The following is a 20,014-nucleotide window of genomic DNA, read 5'->3' as shown; positions in this document are numbered from 1 at the left end:
ATAGGAAAGATCAGTATGGTGCTGGTTAGTGACAGGACAGTGAGATTTGTTTTGTCTAGATCCTATGTTGATCAATTAATCTGGATCAGCTGATCATCATGAGTGCTCTACTCAGGGCTCCGATCGGCAGTTACTGATTGGTTGGCGTTTGCAATGTGGTGTGGATTATAGCCTAATATTCCTTGTATTTCTCTAGTGATTTATTACCTTATGGTTTTGTTCCTAGTTAGCCCAGTGGTTTATTCTTAAAGGGGTACTCCAGGCAAAGGTAAAAAGAAACAGGTAGGGTAGGGAGTGGTAGAAACATAATAAAGAACTGATACTTACCCATCACAGTTCCCCCACAGCGCAGTGTCACTGCTCCCTGTCATCCTCCAGTCTACTGAAGCTCCCGATCCTGTGACATCATGTCCCCACTCAGAAATACCTGAGGTAGGACACCACTGCAGTCACTGACTAGTTGAGGGGGTAGCTCCCGTAGTGTTGTGACAACACAGGAACTCGGGACATTCAGGAAACACGAGGGTGATAGTAAGTGATGGCGCTGCACTGCAGGGACATTGAGACAGGTCACTTCTTTATTATGTTCCCATCACTCCCTGTCCTCCCTATTTTTTTTTTTACCTGTGCCCAGAGTACCCCTTTAAGTAGCATTTGAATCAGTATCTTGAAGTTGTTGTGATTTCTTCCAATTTATATTGTTGCTTTAGTTCCTTTGTTCAGAATCTGCTTGCATTTTTTTTTACTCTGGGTCCTATTGCCCACCCAGTGTTTGTGTCAGAGTCAGATTTGCAGAACATTTTTAATTTAGGATATATTCAGGGACAGTAAGGGTCATGGTGTTAGGGTGGTGAATGATGTTAGTGTCAGTGATCGGGAATAGATTGAGGGAAAGATTCAGGGATTCAGCTAGTTAGGGTCAGTTTTTGTATGTTGTTTCTAATTCCTGACTGCCATCTTCTGAAGCAACATTGTTACTCTGAGTAGGGATGTAGAGAAGGCTTAAAGTAATACTCACTGCTATACATTTATTAAAGGGGTTATCCAGTGCTACTAAAACATGGCCACTTTCTTTCAGAGACAACACAACTCTTGTCTCCAGTTCAGGTGCGGTTTGCAGTTAAGCTCCATTTACTTCAATGGAACTGAGCAGCAAAACCCCACCCAGGCTGGAGACAAGAGTGAGGCTGTCTCTGGAAGAAAGTGGCCATGTTTTTGTAGCACTGGATAAGCCCTTTAAAATAAGAAACAGCTGGTTTAGCTTATACCTAAAGCCATGATGTCCTATAGAGTCAGATGTTTTGTTGGCTGTACCATTATTAGGAGTTATTCCATAGCAAATCATTGCATTGCTTGGTTATTTAATTCTTTTTCATTCCCCAAAATATCTGTCGTCATTTTGTACCTCATTGTGGTGTACAATGAATTGGTGGGCAGAATAACATTGGTTTTCTATATATTTTAATGTCACAGTGTACATTGTACCCGTGGGGGATTCGTTTCATCTTCTGGGCCAATCATGGTCTTATAGGGAACACAGTGTAATATTCTGAACTTTTGAACATCCACAAGGTCCATTTATTATAAAATGTCAGTACAGATTGGTCCATGAATACATTATAATATGACTTCTTCATTAGCAAATAGCCCAGATTTTATGTTTCTATGAGGCCTGTGGCTTTCGGGTGATTGGTTATACAATGGATCATTTTCATAACAAAATTCCTGGAGTTCTATTACTAGCTGATTTATAGTAATTTATAATGTTTTTTTAGCATAAAAAATACCCTTTTATCATCTTTCATTCGCCCCTTGGTTCTGCTGTTGGGGGCAGAATCAGTCTTCTTTCTCTTCTGGCGGCTGACAATGTAATCCCTTTGTCCTTTGGCTATTGCATCCTCTCAGCTATAATGCCATATTAGGGCCAGGTGGTCTTTTTATGCCAATAATCTTCTATGTTTCTGTGTTTCTATACCACATAAACTGTGTTGTTTTGCATTGAACAGAGGACCACTAAGCAGAGATCTGGATGTGGTTAGAGAAACTGAGCATGTGTGTCCAGCAGCAGTCAGCCCACCAAATGGACGTGCACATTGCTATACATTTTGAACACCAGGGGGCACCAGGTGTACTTGGTAAATGTTATAACTTTTCAATAGATAGATACACTGTTCACCTTTTATGATCTATATAGTGAATATGAATGCTGTATCCTATTTTAAAGAGGTTCTCCGCTTTGGACAATCCTTTGACAGTAAGCTCATCACAAAATGTGCCGATGCTAGAAAGATCTGATCGCCTATAATGTGTGATGACATGTGACTGCATTGTTTTACTGCAGTGCCACCACTGGGGAAATGAAGAATTACATGCTGTCCATTCAAATCAATGAGCAGTCTATGTAATGCAGGACAGGACAAGTCCTCCAGAACAGCAGATGCTCTTTGTAACCAATTCTGGTCAGGTGATCAGGATTTTGAACATAGGACCCCGGTATCAACCCAGACTTCCATAATAGATGTGTGCCAATGGGTTTTCTGTAATGCACAACCCCTTTAGTGAAGCCTCTGCACCATTTCTCCAGTATATATAGAAATAGTTGTCCAGCCTCTACAAAGAACCGATCATGTATACTCATTTTCCATAGTCTATTTACACTGTAAATGAATCCGATACACAAGGCACGGGAAAGTGATGCCTTAAGGCCCTATTACATGGAATGATTATCGGCCGTATTCGGACGATAATCGTCTTGTGTAATAAAACACAACAATCAGCGAACATAAACAATGTGTGCTGATCGTTATAGTCGTTTGTCTTTCAACATGTTGAAAGACAAATGACTCATGTACCAACGATCTGCTGCCGTCGCTCCGTGGAATAGGAGCGCCGGCAGCAGACCGCCGCTATCCTCTATGGGCTGACCGGACAATCAAGCGATCACCTGGGCAGCCCCCCGCACCTCTCCGCCCCCCCCCCCCCCCGGCTCTCACCCGCCCACTGCTGCCCCGTGTAATAGTGGCGGCAGCGAGCCGGGAACGAGGAGCAAACGAGTGCTGACAGCGCTTGTTTGCTCCTCACAGTCGCACCGTGTATTAGGGGCTTTACATTGTGGACCTGTATCCATAAATCTATTATTTCAAGGAGTTTTCAATCTTCATAGGGATTTGCCAGGGTTTAACCTATAAATTGTCTATGCATTATGACTACTACTTAGTCAAGGGTCAAAGAATACTTAGCGAAATCTTCCGCCAACTCCTTGAAAATAGCTGAAAGCTAAATATCACTTTACCCCCAGATCACTATTCCATGGTAATGACATTGTAATGGTCTCTTACAGTGATTTCTTGTTTTACATACTTTGATAATATACTGCGCCAGTGACTTTATAACGGGAGCGAGGGCACTTCAGAAACGTATTCATTTCAGCGGAGAAAGCGTGCCTCTTCCCAGGCTATCATGTGCCAGGAGGATTTAATGGGCGACCTATTAAAAGTTTTGGACAAATCCCAATCCTGGGCTCATCAGTATGTGATCCTGTCCCTTCCAGACAGAACGACATATCGCTCCTTCTAATAAGCTTCTACCGGGCTTACAGAAATAGAATATGATGTTATAGTATGTTATACTGCCTGCCTGTTGTTGGGAGGGGGGAGTAGGGTGTTTTGGGGGGATTACAGTTAACCTTGGGCACCATGTTATTAGCTGAGATAGAAGAAGAGCCAATGAAACAATTCCCTTATGTCTCAACCAGACCCTATATTATCCATACAGGGGCATAAACATACTGATGATGAAGTTGGTGAGGCCCCCATGGTTACTTGTTGCGCCCTCTTCTGCTGCATCACTTTTTGCATTAACTTTGGGTGTATTCCTCCTATGTTGTGGTGTCACTAGGTATATCACCTCTATACTGTGACATTGCAGTTTGTATACATCAGCAGATTATATTTGCATTGTCACATCAATGCAAAGTGAATTATCTTGGATCTGTGACCTCCTTGTGATAATGTGCACATTTTATTGCTCAGGTGACATCACTGTGTGCATTGTCCTTGTACCGTGACACCATTGTGCACATGATGCCTGTGTCATTGCACAAACCGTAAAAATGTCATATTACATATGACACATCTGTGCAAACCAATCGAGAATGAGGGAATCGCCCATTGAACTTTATCAGTGAAGGATATACAGTGATCCAGCTGAGCTGGTAAAACCTTCAGATGAATCCTTGCCTCGATGCTTTACCATTTAGCGCCTGTTGTGTTCAGCATGGCTTGGAGAATGGAGGTCACCGCTGTTACAGTAACCTGATTGTTACATAGACGGGATACACTTTATCATGAAACCAGGTTTCATTAGATAAGTGACAGTGATGCTGATACACTCCAGAAGAATAGCACAGTGTACAGTTCATATCCATTAGGCTCTGTTCACATCTGGATAGTGGTTCAAGTGAACTGCTGAATATCAGACACTGGTAATGCCCGACAGACCCCCTTGACTTATAATTTGGTCCTGCCAATGTGTCCTTCCATTTTATCTGAAAAAGAGGAATCCATATAGCACTATTTTTCATCAAAAACCAAAGGGGCCCCAAGTACTATAAAGAGCTGTTTTTTTTGCAGAAGAACAAGGGCATATATATATATATATATATATATATATATATATATATATATATATATATATACATATATACTCACCGGCCACTTTATTAGGTACACCTGTCCAACTGCATGTTACCACTTAATTTCTAATCAGCCAATCACATGACGGCAACTCAGTGCATTTAGGCATGTAGACATGGTCAAGACAATCTCCTGCTGTTCAAACCGAGCATCAGTATGGGGAAGATAGGTGATCTGAGTGCCTTTGAACGTGGCATGGTTGTTGATGCCAGAAGGGCTGGTCTGAGTATTTCAGAAACTGCTGATCTACTGGGATTTTCACGCACAACCATCTCTAGGGTTTACAGAGAATGGTCCGAAAAAGAAAAAACATCCAGTGAGCGGCAGTTCTGTGGGCGGAAATGCCTTGTTGATGCCAGAGGTCAGAGGAGAATGGGCAGACTGGTTCGAGCTGATAGAAAGGCAACAGTGACTCAAATAGCCAACCGTTACAACCAAGGTAGGCAGAAGAGCATCTCTGAACGCACAGTACGTCCAACTTTGAGGCAGATGGGCTACAGCAGCAGAAGACCACACCGGGTGCCACTCCTTTCAGCTAAGAACAGGAAACTGAGGCTACAATTTGCACAAGCTCATCGAAATTGGACAGTAGAAGATTGGAAAAACGTTGCCTGGTCTGATGAGTCTCGATTTCTGCTGCGACATTCGGATGGTAGGGTCAGAATTTGGCGTCAACAACATGTATCAACGGTTGCATCAACGGTTCAGGCTGGTGGTGGTGGTGTCATGGTGTGGGGAATATTTTCTTGGCACTCTTTGGGCCCCTTGGTACCAATTGAGCATCGTTGCAACGCCACAGCCTACCTGAGTATTGTTGCTGACCATGTCCATCCCTTTATGACCACAATGTACCCAACATCTGATGGCTACTTTCAGCAGGATAATGCGCCAAGTCATAAAGCTAGAATCATCTCAGACTGGTTTCTTGAACATGACAATGAGTTCACTGTACTCAAATGGCCTCCACAGTCACCAGATCTCAATCCAATAGAGCATCTTTGGGATGTGGTGGAATGGGAGATTTGCATCATGGATGTGCAGCCAACAAATCTGCGGCAACTGTGTGATGCCATCATGTCAATATGGACCAAAATCTCTGAGGAATGCTTCCAGCACCTTGTTGTATCTATGCCACGAAGAATTGAGGCAGTTCTGAAGGCAAAAGGGGGTCCAACCCGTTACTAGCATGGTGTACCTAATAAAGTGGCCGGTGAGTGTATATATGAATATACCTACTATACTTTACATTTTCTCGATTTTTTTTTTCTTTTTTTTAATGTTTTGTATATTTGTATTGTGTGTATAGTAGAGAAAATTGTGCATTGGAATACTGTCTGTAAAAGAGTAAAACAGACTGAAAAACTGCAACTGACTATGTTACAGTATATCATAATGTGATTTTCTTCCCAGTTACCCACCTTATAGCCTTGCGACTTGATGGCCGTACATTTCAGACACGCTAGACTCCTGACAGTCTGTAAGACTTTCATATAGAGGGCAAAAACATAAAAAGGAGGATGTGGAGAGGGTGCTAAGCATTCTTACCGGGTTTGACAAATTGGCCGTAAATATGCAATTGCCTTTCCTTTCTTCTATAACTGGCATAACAAATTCTTTTGGACTGTAATAAAACAATGACAACTGGGTTACACTATAGATTGGCGCTTTCTTTGCCTGTGAACCGTAATACTGTATACCAAGGATGGCCGTAGTGCCCCCCTTTTCATGCAGCTTATGGTTTATTGGCACAATCCCATACAACACATGTACCATCGCACCGATCATGTGCACCATGTGCATTTATTGTAATAGTAGCTTTATAGATGTCTATAGAAAACTAAACAAAACCTATACCCCGCTATGAAATGTGCAGAGGAAAACCAATCTTCTGGGAAGTTCAGAAGCAATCGATGCACATTTGTGAGTCTGATCTCACTGGTTGTTCGCAGCTTTGCTCCCCAGTAGTCTGGATACAGCTCACCATGGTGTCCCAGAAGTGTATCCTCTCCCAGTTCCCCAGTTATCACAGCAGGGTTCTCCCACCAATTCTCCCAGTTATCACAGCAGCCATGTCTTTTTCATTAGTAACAGCGTCAACCTCTTCCTTTCCAGAAGTCACAGCATTTAAAGGGTAACTGTTATTTTAAAACCAGCATGGTTTTGTTAGATTAACCCTTTGGAACAGGCTCGGACTGGGCCACCGGGGGGCTGGGGGATCCCCCGGTGGGCCCTCCCCCCCTTAAAGGGCCCAGAGCTAGAGGTGGGCCTCATGTTCAGGATCTCCCTATAATCGGTAGATTTAGGGGCCCTCTGCTGCCTTCCATGCTGCTCTAATGATGAAAGAATGGCAACAGGGCCCCTTCTTTCACACAACTACTGTAAACTCATGGGCCCCCCTCCCCCTGTACTGTAAGTGGAACGGTCCGGTCCTGATCAGCTTCGGGAGTGTCTCTCTTCCTGCCTGTCAGGAGCCCTCATGTGTGGCAGCAGGAACATGGAGAAAGCTGCACAGAGAAGCAGCAGCAGGGCCCCCTCCATCCTCCTGCAGTCATGTCTTCCCCCTCCTGCTCCTGTGTGTGGAGTCGGTGTCGGGGAGAAGGGGGAGGGCTGCAGCCTGCACGGAAGAGGAGACAGTGAAGATGGAGACTAGTGGACCCCTGGAGCTTCCTGCATAAATGGTCAGTGTGTGTGAGTGAGTGTATATAAGTCAGTGTGTGTGAGTGTATATAAGTCAGTGTGTGTGTGTATATAAGTCAGTGTGTGTGTGTATATAAGTCAGTGTGTGTGTGTATATAAGTCAGTGTGTGTGTGTATATAAGTCAGTGTGTGTGTGTATATAAGTCAGTGTGTGTGAGGGTATATAAGTCAGTGTGTGTGAGTGTATATAAGTCAGTGTGTGTGTGTGAGGGTATATAAGTCAGTGTGTGTGAGGGTATATAAGTCAGTGTGTGTGAGGGCAGGGGCGTAGCTAGGATTCATGGGGCCCTATAGCAAAAAACTGTATGGGGCCCCATAAATCCTGTACGCCCCCCCCCCTCGCCAAAGACAGACAATGACGCACATATACACACACAGAGGCACCAATAACATATATACAGATACGCCACTGACATACACACATATATACGCTGTAATGTGATTACACTAGTGCTGATGTATACACCATGAATAGACTGTACACAGGGAAATCATCTGATTGTAATAAGAAATACTTAACCAGAAATAAAAGAAAATGCAGCAGATATTAGTGGTGGGTTCCTTTATTAGAGCCCAGCATTAATAAATGCTGCTGCAGAACATCTTTGGGAGCAAACACACATATACACCAGTGCTACAGACATTGCTGACATACATACACACACACACATATAGCCACAGATACATACACATACTGACATATAAATATATACACAGATACATATGTACACTCACTGACATATACATATACCCACAGATACATATATATACACACTGACATATACATATACCCACAGATACATATATACACACACTGACATATACATATACCCACAGATACATATATATACACTCACTGACACACATACACAGCACTTACTGCTCCCAGCCTTCCCCCTCCTCCTCCTGTAGTCCGGGCTGATCTTCACATAGAGGTATTGAGGATCTTTGGGTCATGTGACCCAAAGGTCCTTAATCCCTCTCCTGTGCCGTCTGGCAGGTCCTGCTCCTCTGTTCAGCCCGCTCACCCGGCACTACAGTGAGGGGGCTGAACAGTGCAGTGGGGGTCCCTCTTCCTCTCTGGACCCCTGGGGAGCGGGGTACCTACCATGAAGGCAGGGCAGGCTTCCTCGGGCCCCCTTCATGCAGGGGCCCCATAGCAGTCGCCTTCCCTGCCTTCATAGTAGCTACGCCACTGTGTGAGGGTATATATAAGTCAGTGTGTGTGAGGGTATATAAGTCAGTGTGTGTGAGGGTATATAAGTCAGTGTGTGTGAGGGTATATAAGTCAGTGTGTGTGAGGGTATATAAGTCAGTGTGTGTGAGTTAGGGCTGGGCGATTAATCAAATTAATTTTATTAATTCGCCTAGATTTTGAGAATCAATTTCAATCTCTTTGAAAATCGTAAATTCGATTTTCAAAGAAAAGAAAAAAATACCCTCTGACCTGCAGGGGGAGCAGTGGGCCTCTGGGCAAGCTGCTACTCCTGCAGGTCAGAGCGGGACCGCACGCCAGCACCCAGAGGACCAACGCTGCCCACCTATTAGTGAGCCCCGCAGCCCACCCGGAGCGTCAGTGTGTCCGCTATCCTCCCCTCCCCTGGAGCGTAAGTGTGCCCCGTAGCCTGCCCGGACCGTCAATGACATCCCCCCACAGCACGGCTTGTCTGCTTGTGTCTGTATGTTGGTCTTGGTGTGTTTGCATGTTTGTGTCTGTGTCATATGCCTGTCTGTGTGTGGGCACATCTATTATGTATACAGTGTATATTATGTAGTGTGTAGTTCTATAGATGTTTAGAGACATATACAGAGAGAGAGACAGAAATAGTAGGCTCTCTACAAGTTTTCTATAGATTTTATTTAAAATGTATGCAGTATGAATGTGGACTGTACATATAAGCTTAAAGGGAACCTGTCACCCCCGTGCCGGGGTGACAGGCTCCCGACCCCCCGTTAGAGCCACCTATACTCACCTAATCCCGCAGGGTCCCGCTTCTGGAGGTGGCCGGGTGATGAAGATCTCAGCCGCTGCAGCCCGGCGCGTGCGCTGAGAGATGAGTCCAACACCCATAGAGAATGACGGAGCACTGGACTCTCCTGTCATTCTCTATGGGTTCAGGTTCCCTTTAAAGTGGTACTCCGGGCCAGCTGTATAATCCATGTACTGTCGGGGAGGGGGGGGGGGGGGGGAAATAGAAGGCTCTGGTATCAATATATATAAAAAAAACATTTAAGGGGCTTTAAGATTCATGAGGAATGCACATTCGACCAATACTTTTTATCATATCTGTCTGACATGTCAAATTTGTCTTTCATATTGACATTAATGCTTTAATGACCACTGATATGCCTTTCATGGCAGTCCTTAAAGGTCTTATTCTAGCCTGACCCCTTGATGTTCTGAGGATAGAATATTCCGTCATGGTCTCCTCGGCTGGAGATTTTAATAAAGGAGTGGATGGTCATTTTCTCTAATCTTCTATGTTTCTAAGGCTGTGTTCACATGTGGCATTTTTTATGTTTTATATTTTTTTGCAGCAATATTGTTGCAGTTTCAGTGAAGTTTCTACATAAATGGTGTTTTAATGCTATTGCATAAATCATGATAAAGTAGCACAATTTTACCGCAGCTAAAATTATGGCAAAATGGTATGAAAAACCCAACAAAAATGCCATGTGTAAACACAGCCTAAGTACTAGGAAAATTCTCTAAACCTGGTAGATTACTGCAAGTTATACTCCTGTCTGGATGATAGGTGTCCCTGCTTCATCTAAGAAACCTATATGTCACTCTATACTCTATGCTATTTGCATATGCTGCCACACAAAAACGATTGGGACTGACAGTGGCCTATGTCGCTGGTCACATACTGTACACTGCTGAATGCAATGTTGCTTTACTAAGGTTAAAGGTTTGGCGCTGGTTATGTATATGTATGTAGGGTGGGCCCCTAGAATCAATTTTCCTGGTGGGCCCAAGGTACCCCAGTCCGACACTGCTTTGGAATGATGTCAAGGAGATTTTAGTGATTTTTTTTAATGTTATTAGGAGCCCCCTCCATGGTTCACTACTATTTTTCTCAATGTTTCCAGTTTATGGGTTGTAGCACACACAAGCTAATCACAGCACACAGCATAGCACAGTGTCTACTCCTCACTGCTGTGCCATGACACAGTGTTGGTGAAAAAGCACTGGGCTGACCGATATTATAGATGAAATGTCGATGGTGGAAAGAGTTACTAATGCACTGGCTTTGCAAAGTGTTATGTGAGCAGAAATGAAAGAAACAGCAGCATCAAAGCTAGGAAGGGGTTTTACTTAACACTGAACTGATGCTGAGATGAGTGGGGAGCCATAGTTTACCTTTCATGGATCCTTCTTGAGGCTCACAGATTGTAAAGACACAGTCCAGGATTTCTCCCCTGCATGTAGCTAAGCATTGTCCCCACTTACTGTGTCCTCTCCTGGTCTGTATGTTACTAGAGACAGACTGAGTCTAACAACAAGTAGTAAACAACATTACAGCTAAAAAGTACACCTAGTGGCAAATACTTTAGAGCTTTTTATCTGGAGTAAGGACTCATTTTAGTAAATGAAGTGATTTACAGAAATCACTATTCCCATCTTATGGAGGCGACCATTTAACTCTCTTTGTCACTTCTTTCTGATGAAACACTCTCAGCCTAAGAGCCATTCTATATATTCAGATGCAATCAGAAGTATTTAATGCCAGATTATTTTTTTTTTGTGCTTGACATCTCTTGAGACGTGCCAAAGGGGCTTAATCCGCCAACATGAATATAGAGAGGGCTATAGGCGCACTTGGACTTGCACTGCAGTAGATTACCTGGTATCGCACACATCGGTACTTATCTAGTACTGAAGCAGTTAAGTCTATTGTTGTGATCGAGAATTGTGCTGACCTTGATGATTGCCTATAGAATCCACCAGCCTCGCTGGAGTCTATTTATAGAGGCTCTGGCTTTATGAGATGCTGCCCGCTACAGTTAGGTTTCAGTCTCAGATGTGCAAGATGAAAGGTAGCAGTCTTGTAGATGTTAGATGGGTAGCTGGGGAGTAGAGCACAGTGCACTTCCCCTGGAGATGGGGGATATTGCTGTCTTCTATCCGTGTCAGTGTAAAGACTTGATTATACCCTGTCTTTTAAGTCAACTCCAGCGAGGCCCTGTGAAACACACTAACAAGATCCTGTTATTATTTGCAGAAGAAACAAGGCCGGCAGCCTACACGGCTCTAGTCCTGCATGTAGTGTCTTCATTTGACCTAGCCTAGAGAGATGTGATTCATGTGCATGGTCTGGTGCTTCATCCCCAACACACGTTTTCTGATGCCTGCTCCTCTCCCCTCTTATCCACAGCCGTCTCTCTCACATCCCCTTTCTCCTTCCTCCTCTTCTTCTCCTGCTGCCTCGGTTTTTCTTATTGATTGAATGTCCTCCTCCCACTGTCTCTCTTCCTAACACATCTGCTATAAAGCAGCTCCCACCTTCACTTCTCCTCCTCTAATGGTCACTTTATCATTTTCTAGCTACAGAGTAACCCATCTACTTGATCATCCAGATGTTACTCGAGGTGGCATTACCCATAATGTATTTTCCCATACAACACAAGCAGTAATGAGTTCTCATAATGAAGATTAAAGTATCCATGTTACACAAAAAGAGCCCACGATCCTGCCATTGTAGACCGCAGTGTACACCGCCGCCGCCATGACTTTGCAGATCGGTCATTATTTTTGTTTTGCTGTCTAATCTCAAAACTAAAGTTATTGTATGACAGCAAGTTGCGGGCAGTTTGTTCAACTTTTGGTCACGCAATGTTGTACACAGAGTCCTTGTATAAGACATGGTACCCATCACAACTGGAGAAGCCATTGTGCTTTTCCGCTATTCTAGTTTCTAGTTGGATAGGAACTTTGGACCACTCATGTCTGTTTTTGCCCAACTATCTATGTCTACGATGCACTGCTTGGTAATCTGCCATATTGGCCTAAATATTGCTCCGTATAATAAAGACAATGATCAGCTGATGGCAACAATCATCGCTGATTTTGTCTTTTGGTCTGGACCTAAAATCACCATCATCATCATCATTATCACGTGTAATAGCGACTTGTGGCCGATGGCAGATGAATCTTAAAAGAAAATTTTAAACTTTTTATGTTACCTCTTCATGCTCCATGTCCTGTCCTGGCCAGTAACTGGCTGAGCAGCCTGTCACTTCAGAGACTGGCTCTACAGTTGTACTGGCAGCTGTGGGGAGCGCGGAAAAGCCAGGAAGGCACCAGGCAGCGTGGAAAGGTAACGTATACAGTTTATTATTTACAATATAGAGCAAGGGCTGCACGGACATCATACAATCGAGCCGTGTAATAGGCTCAGTAAATGACTGATCGGGCCATGTAATACGGCCATTACTGTTTTTTTGCCCTAGACACTGCTTTTACTCCCCTCCCCCACTCAATCCTTGACATTTCAACTTAATAGTTGCTGGATGCTTCCTGTTGCCTTTTCCATACCAATCTTTAAAAAAATAAAGACTCTTAAGGTATTTTCTAGGGAAACTATCCATTTTCAACGTCAAGCTACTGACTTTTAGAAGAATAGTACCTTGGTGTGGCTACTGGTTATATCCTTTTCCTGCATCAGACTAAGAAGCTAAGGGAAACTGCAGCCAGTGGTGGTGTCTGGCTATTGGGTATTAATATCTAGGGATAGGAGCAGAAAGAAAAAGAATGAGACTGACACATTGGATTATTTAATGGAACATGCAGGGAAAATTTACCATGATTTACTTTGATTGATGAATATTATTTAAAGGGGTACTCTGGTAAAAAGCTTTTTCCTAGCAATTGAAACACATTACAAAGTTATATAACAATGCAATGCAGTGGTTCCTGGTAGCGTGAACGGAAATCATCTTGTAGCCCTAACCGTACTGTATAGAGCCAATAGTCACAAAAGTCAGAACACCTCTGTATCGATGCTGGTTTGAAGGGGTACTCCAGACACAAAGTTTGCAGGAACTGCAGGGCTTAGCCCTGTAGTTCTTGACCCAGACATTAGTGGCAGCAGAGGGTCCCCTTACTGTTTCCAGTGAACATGAGTATACATGTAAATGAAAACTATGGGGTACATTTATCAAGACTGGCGTAGGAGTACCCCAGTCTTAAATAAAGCCCTGCCCCTTTCCCCTGGCCCGAGGCATATACCTGTTAGTAAAGCTGGTGTAGAATTGTATCATGGTTTATACCTGCGATTGAGTGTAAATTTTGATAAACATGGTCATGCCTCCTCCCTGCCTTGCTGTACCACCCCCTCGGCTGGAAAATGTCACAGAAAGGGAGAGAATCTGCCCTTTTCCATGGTGTATGCCAGTGGTGCTTGTTAAATCTCCCCCAATAAATTTATTTTAATAAAGGTATACTACAAAGTAATATATTTTTATTAAAGCAATGTATTAGCAACGTATTTCTAGTCTCCGGTGTACCCCTTTAATGAATTGATAGACTGGATACCAATGAATATAGAGTGAACAAAATGGTTCCTTGGTGTGCCTTGGGTCTTTCATCACGCTTAGCGCTGTGAGAGGCGTTCTCCGCGGATGCCTAATAGTTTGCATTTTGTCGTTGTTTTTCTCCGTGATACGTCTTGAAGAGTAATTGCACATGACTTATTTTTAATTACAATCTAATGGAAATGGCAATTTAAGGAAACTCAGGCGGGAGGCTGAGATGCTACACATCTCTTTGGAATAAGTGTTTTGGGGCTGTCTCTGATTAGTTGTGACAGTGCTGTGGAGTGAAGACATGTAATTTCCCACCTGTTTTGTGAAAATCTCTCAGATAACACAATGAGGATTATTTTAAACCTAAAGCTATGTTCCTGACTTACCGTATTACCCAGAACAGATCTTCTCCCCCTGAACTGTAGAAATTTCCTTCCATGCCACATATGTCAATACTTTGCCGTAATTACAGAGATTTGCATTAGTATGTCATTATTAAGTGTAGCTTCCTGTTCACAGGATTTTTGTTAATACATTTGTGAACGCCTTAAAGGGATTTTCCAAATGTTATTTATTTATTTTTTAATCTCAGTCTATAAGCTTGTAGAAAAAAAGTATCCCTGTTGTTTGCAAAAATTTTTGACATGCCACAGAGACATAGAGGTGCAGATCCCTACAATCTCTAGAACAGGGGTGTCAAACGCAGACCCTCTAGCTGTTGCAAAACAACAATTCCCATTATGCCAGGACAGCCAAAGCTTTAGCATGATGGGAATCATAGTTTTATAACAGCTGGAGGGTCTGCGTTTGACACCTTTGCCGTGAGAAACACCTGGTTGAGCGCTTCCATCTCTGGATCATTGTGATCTCTGCCTCAGCAGCGGGAGACAGGCTTCATGAACGTCCGTCTCCTGCAGCGAGAAAGAAAAGGAAGCAAGCTGAAGAGTGAAGTGCATGGCTGTCCACTAACTTCTCCCTGCTCTATTTAGTTATCAGAGGGGATCTGAACACCCTAAGCCCAATAGATCAGCTGTTTTGACATGTTTTTGCAATATGTTAAAAGTTTTTGCAAATGATTGTCATTGGACCTTTGGTCTCAGCAGTCACATATGCATGGCATCAAGTTTAATGATACCCATTGGAGAAGAATGTTTCCACAAGATCAGATATTGCAGCAACAATAAGTATGCAGTGCAGTTGTGTGTTATTCTTGGAATCTTTAGCTTATAGACAGATAAAAATCATGCACAAGCCCATATCATAGCTCCACTTGACACTGAACCATCAGAGGGTTTCCACAGTCGTACATCAGATTTCTACTTCTTACCATAAATTTTTGTTTGCTTATAGGGGTATATGAAAATGAAGGCGCATTCTCTTCTCTAGAGCCACCTTACCCAAGTATTGCTGTTTCCTGCATTTATTAAGGTGGCACTGTTAAGGTGGCCATGCACATTATGGTGAAAACACATGATCATGTTGCAATGCAGTTGTAATAAAATTCTGCCATCACTTACTATTGGAAACTGCAACTGCAAGGTAACCTGTCTGTGCTATTTTTCTGCAAAAACACATAAAGTCACGTGTAAACACAACCTTATAGTTTAACAACACGTGAACAAATGATCGCCTGATGAACGATCACTCTGCAGACACAACAATACACATTTCAGGTCATATTGGCCATTAAAGTTGTTCAAACTGTCCGTACATGATTGATGACACAAAGCGAATAACGAACAAATATTTCTGGGAACATTCTGAAAAATATTCGGGGAATAATATGAGAACATTCTGAGCATATTGTAGCCTAAGTAAATAAGTAAATGAATGATCCTTCTTCTGATCATTCCCCATAACTCTCCAGGCCGACCACTTCTTTTTGGCCAATTACAATCTATCATCAGTCAGCTAAAATAATTGTCTGTTCAATTTTACCTGACGAACAAATATTTTGACAGAATTTTTCCACTTTCAACTTTATTCTCTGTGGGCATCTTTAGGCTACGTTTACACAGTGATTCTATGCCAGTATCCAATTGAAATCCGCCTCCCATTGCTTTCTAATGGAACGCAGACCATACTTTATTTGAAATCTGTGCCTTGGAAGGAATAGGTATGGAACAGCAATGGATGTCCACTGGAGATGAGCCAACCTCGGGTCCGTCTGAACCTCAGTGTTCACACAATGGATTTTTCCATTGCAGATTTGTAAGAGGAATACTTTGCACTTTGATATGCCATGTACTAATTATCCAGCGGATTTGCATATGGTTTATATTTATTTCATGGGTGGATATTAGCGAACCTCAAACATGATTGGGTCCATGTGGACCCGAGAATGCAGAATTTGATTACTGGTGGCTGGGGAAGCTGGATGCAGCCCTAAGGCTGCATCTAGGTTTACATGTGCTTCTACAGTCAGCTCTTTTACGTCTCTCACAGTCAGCACTTCATGCGTGTTCCTTCCCTCACAGCTAAAAGCTGAGATTGTTTTTGCCAGCCTAGCATCCTCAGTATTACCACCAACATAAAACACCATTGCATCAATTGTGAGGCCTGGTCTTTGGTCTTAGCCAAGGCCTTTCCCAACTGAAGATTGATTTACTATATTTATCATGTGACAGCAAGGCTATACTGATCAGAAGTGGAGACAACGGCTTAATTCATGCTGTTAAATCTTTTAGTATGCACTCTCTTTTGCACAGTACAGGCTGCCATAGGCAGCCATCTGTATCCTGTAGTCTGATTATAGGGAATCCATATAGTGGGTAATTTTGCAGTTCAGTGTCAGCTGAAGAATGAGGCTCACTTGTTTTTGAGTTTTATTTCGAGGCATAAAACATCCATATTACCCCTTAAAATACCTCTATTTTACATTTGGATTTTTTCCCATTGAAAACACTACACAGTTTATGTCTTTCTTTTTTTTTGTATGTTTTGTATATAATACAGCTGCTTTCAAGTTTTTTATGCATTTTCAAGAGGTCTTCCATGAAATTTACTGAGTTATCCACAGGAAAAGTCATAGGTAGAGATAAGTGAACCTCAAGCATGCTTGGGTTAGTCTGAACCTTAGGGTACAGCATTTCATCACTGTTGGCTGCAGAAGTTGGCTGCAGCCCTAATTTCGAGGACTCCCTAGGGCTGCATCTAATGGCCCTATTAAACAGTCCGATATTAAGAGTAAGCAAACGCTGACCTGTGAAAGCGTGGACAAACTTTACATCATCCGTGTAGTCCGTAGGAGATAGCTGCAGACTTCTGCCCAGCTCATATTACACGGAGCGACAACTAGCAGACTGTCGCTAGTGGGATCGTACGCTTTGAACATGTTGAAAAAGAACGTCAGCTGACATTGTGCATGTCGGCTGATCGTTGCCTTTAATATTACCCATTACACTAAGTTATTATTGGCCGTAACAGCCGATAATTAGCCAAATACGGCCGATAATCTGTTGGTGTAATAGGTAATGTTAATGGAAACGATCAGCCAACATGCACAATGTTGACTGATCCTTGTCTTCCAACATGTTGAAAGAAAACGATCCCTTCTTCAGCCACTGGTAATTAAATGCCTCACGCTCGGGTTCAGATGGATTCCAAGCGTGCTCGAGGTTCGCTTATCTTATAATATCCACCCGTGAAATAGAGTTAATCCATATGCAAATCCACTGCATATCAAGTGCATGGCATATCAAAGTGCAAAGTAATTCTCTCACAAATCTGCAATGGAAAAATCCATCATGTGAACATAGCCTCATTAGCGTGTGCTTCATTCATTGAAAACACTCATCAGAATTAGCTGCGGATAAGGCTCCGGAGGGCTGAATTGTTTCTGTGGGAACAATTTAAAATAAATATTACTTTGATTTTGGAAGAATTTTTAGTCTTTTACATTCTATATTATGTTCAATAGGGGAAGGACACTTTTCGATGAGGCTGTGTTTACATTGCTGTCAGAGGCAGTGATCGGATCTGACGGGAAGGAAAGCACACTATGGGGTCTGTTATAAGGCAATGACTTCCGTCATTGGTGTCCATGGTTTGACGAGCCCAGCACTGCCTTCATGGCCTCTGTTATAATGGTGTGAACAATGTCTATCTCTGCAGTAATAATTCAGTACCTTTCTTATGTGTTTACTAAGGTTCATTTTGTAATCTTACATTTTGATTAAATGTCAGCAACCGTTCAGTGTTACAAATACACCAAAGGGGGGAACGTCTAAAATGTAAATTCACAAGACTGTTTGCGCCTGCAGTCGGAAAGCTACACTTCTAAAATTACCGTCTTGGCTGTTCTTAAAAAGGTTGAATTATAATAGTTTGTTAGCTCAGGAGAAATGAGCTAATAATAAATCCATCTACCAATTCATGTTGGAAAGTCTCCCTTGTGATCTCTGTCAAATGCAGATTTGAAATGTATCCTGTGGCAGAGAGAACAAATACCCAGGTTTTAAAGGCTCATCGTGAGATATGACAATGATATTTCATTACTCAGAAGATGAACGCAGGCAAGCCGCAGATAGGAAAATGTTACCCCAGATAGTACACGTCTTATTGATGGCAGCCAAGAAATGTATTAGGGCTAAGCAGAGTTATTTACAACCTACATCTGTTACAAGTACGGCAGAAAATCTTAAGGGAAAGAAGGGAAATAGAGTAACGTAATGGTAAAAATGGGCAAATGCATTATTTAAAGAATATTTCCACTCAAAATGTGGTTATAAGGAGATACAATCTGCAGACTCATAGACAAATCCGAAAAATACCAGATTCAGCCATAGTGACATGTCAGAAGCTGTAACCATTGGGGGTCCAGCTGCTCACACCACTAGTAACAACTAGAATGAAGAGACAGAAGTTCTTAGCTCAGCACCGACGCCATGACTATGTAACCCTATGAGGCTGTTGTGTTCTTTATGCGCTCAGCTTGTCCACAAGTGACAACTTCAGCTGATCATGAGCCGAGCTTGTATGGTAGTACCTGTGGAAACAGAGACATGAGACATTTGGGGGGGGGGGGGGGTGTTTGAATTCCAATTGTTTGGTTATGTTTGCTGCAGAGTGGATATACAGGTAATCTGACCCAGGTGGATCCAACCACAAATGGGTTCTCCAATGATAAAACCTATTTTCGGCCTGTCTGATCAATAAACATATATTGATGAATAAAGTTATTTTCTTACATATCTGGTGTATTTCTAGCTTTCCTTGTCTGTTCTTTTCTCTCCATTTCTCTATTTCCTGTGTGGTGTACATCCTGTAACAGACTTTCTGTTTTTGCTATATACCCTAGCTGGCAATTCAGCCAACCCTGTCTTCGCCTCACATTTCAGGAGGCTCCTGTGGGTGTATTAGGCAAGGGTATAGTCAAGCAAGTGTAGTGAGGGGGGGTTAAAATTGTCTGAATACTGAGCTAGAGTGTACAGCAGGAACAGGAAGTCTTTCATACGATGCATACAAGACAGGAAGTGGGAAAAGGAGAGTATAGAACAGACATTTTGCATTTGGAGCAGATAGAAGACATAAAAGACTACAAAAAATAGCTTTATCTACCAATCTACTGTATGTTAATTTATGAGACAGTTGAACAGGTATGCTTCATTGATTCTGTATGTATTCTTCCCTATCATATGTGCAGCCATCTGTCAGTGGTATACATTGGACAGTCCTCTCAGTGTATACCTACAATGGAGGGCAAACACATTATGGGATCATTTATAAATACTTCATACTCATTGTGTTGAAATGTAATGTGCTGTATGTCTAAAGCTTGGTCCTAAGGACACTATGCCGCCTCCATTGCATCCACCGGGCGTCAGAAAGTTTAGACTTCATAAATCACACGTCATGTTGTATCAAGAACAATAGAGATGTGCGTAATATCAGCAGTGACACAGATTGATGGCTCCCCATGCACAGACCTGAGGAGGTTTACATGTGCTTCTACAGTCAGCTCTTTTACGTCTCTCACAGTCAGCACTTCATGCGTGTTCCTTCCCTCACAGCTAAAAGCTGAGATTGTTTTTGCCAGCCTAGCATCCTCAGTATTACCACCGACATAAAACACCATTGCATCAATTGTGAGGCCT

The 20,014-nt window shown here is 42.6% G+C and overlaps 1 protein-coding gene across 1 annotated transcript in view; it reads left to right on the top strand.

The window, feature by feature from the left end:
* DNER (delta/notch like EGF repeat containing) overlaps positions 1–20,014 on the top strand; it is a 181,711-nt gene that overhangs the window by 3,216 nt on the left and 158,481 nt on the right. The gene's annotated exons all lie outside the window — the stretch shown is intronic.

This window comes from Dendropsophus ebraccatus, chromosome 6, assembly GCF_027789765.1.
Source record: "Dendropsophus ebraccatus isolate aDenEbr1 chromosome 6, aDenEbr1.pat, whole genome shotgun sequence".
NCBI classification, from domain to species: domain Eukaryota; kingdom Metazoa; phylum Chordata; class Amphibia; order Anura; family Hylidae; genus Dendropsophus; species Dendropsophus ebraccatus.
Note: the sequence above shows the minus strand (reverse complement) of the source record. Positions and strands in the feature narration are given on the sequence as shown.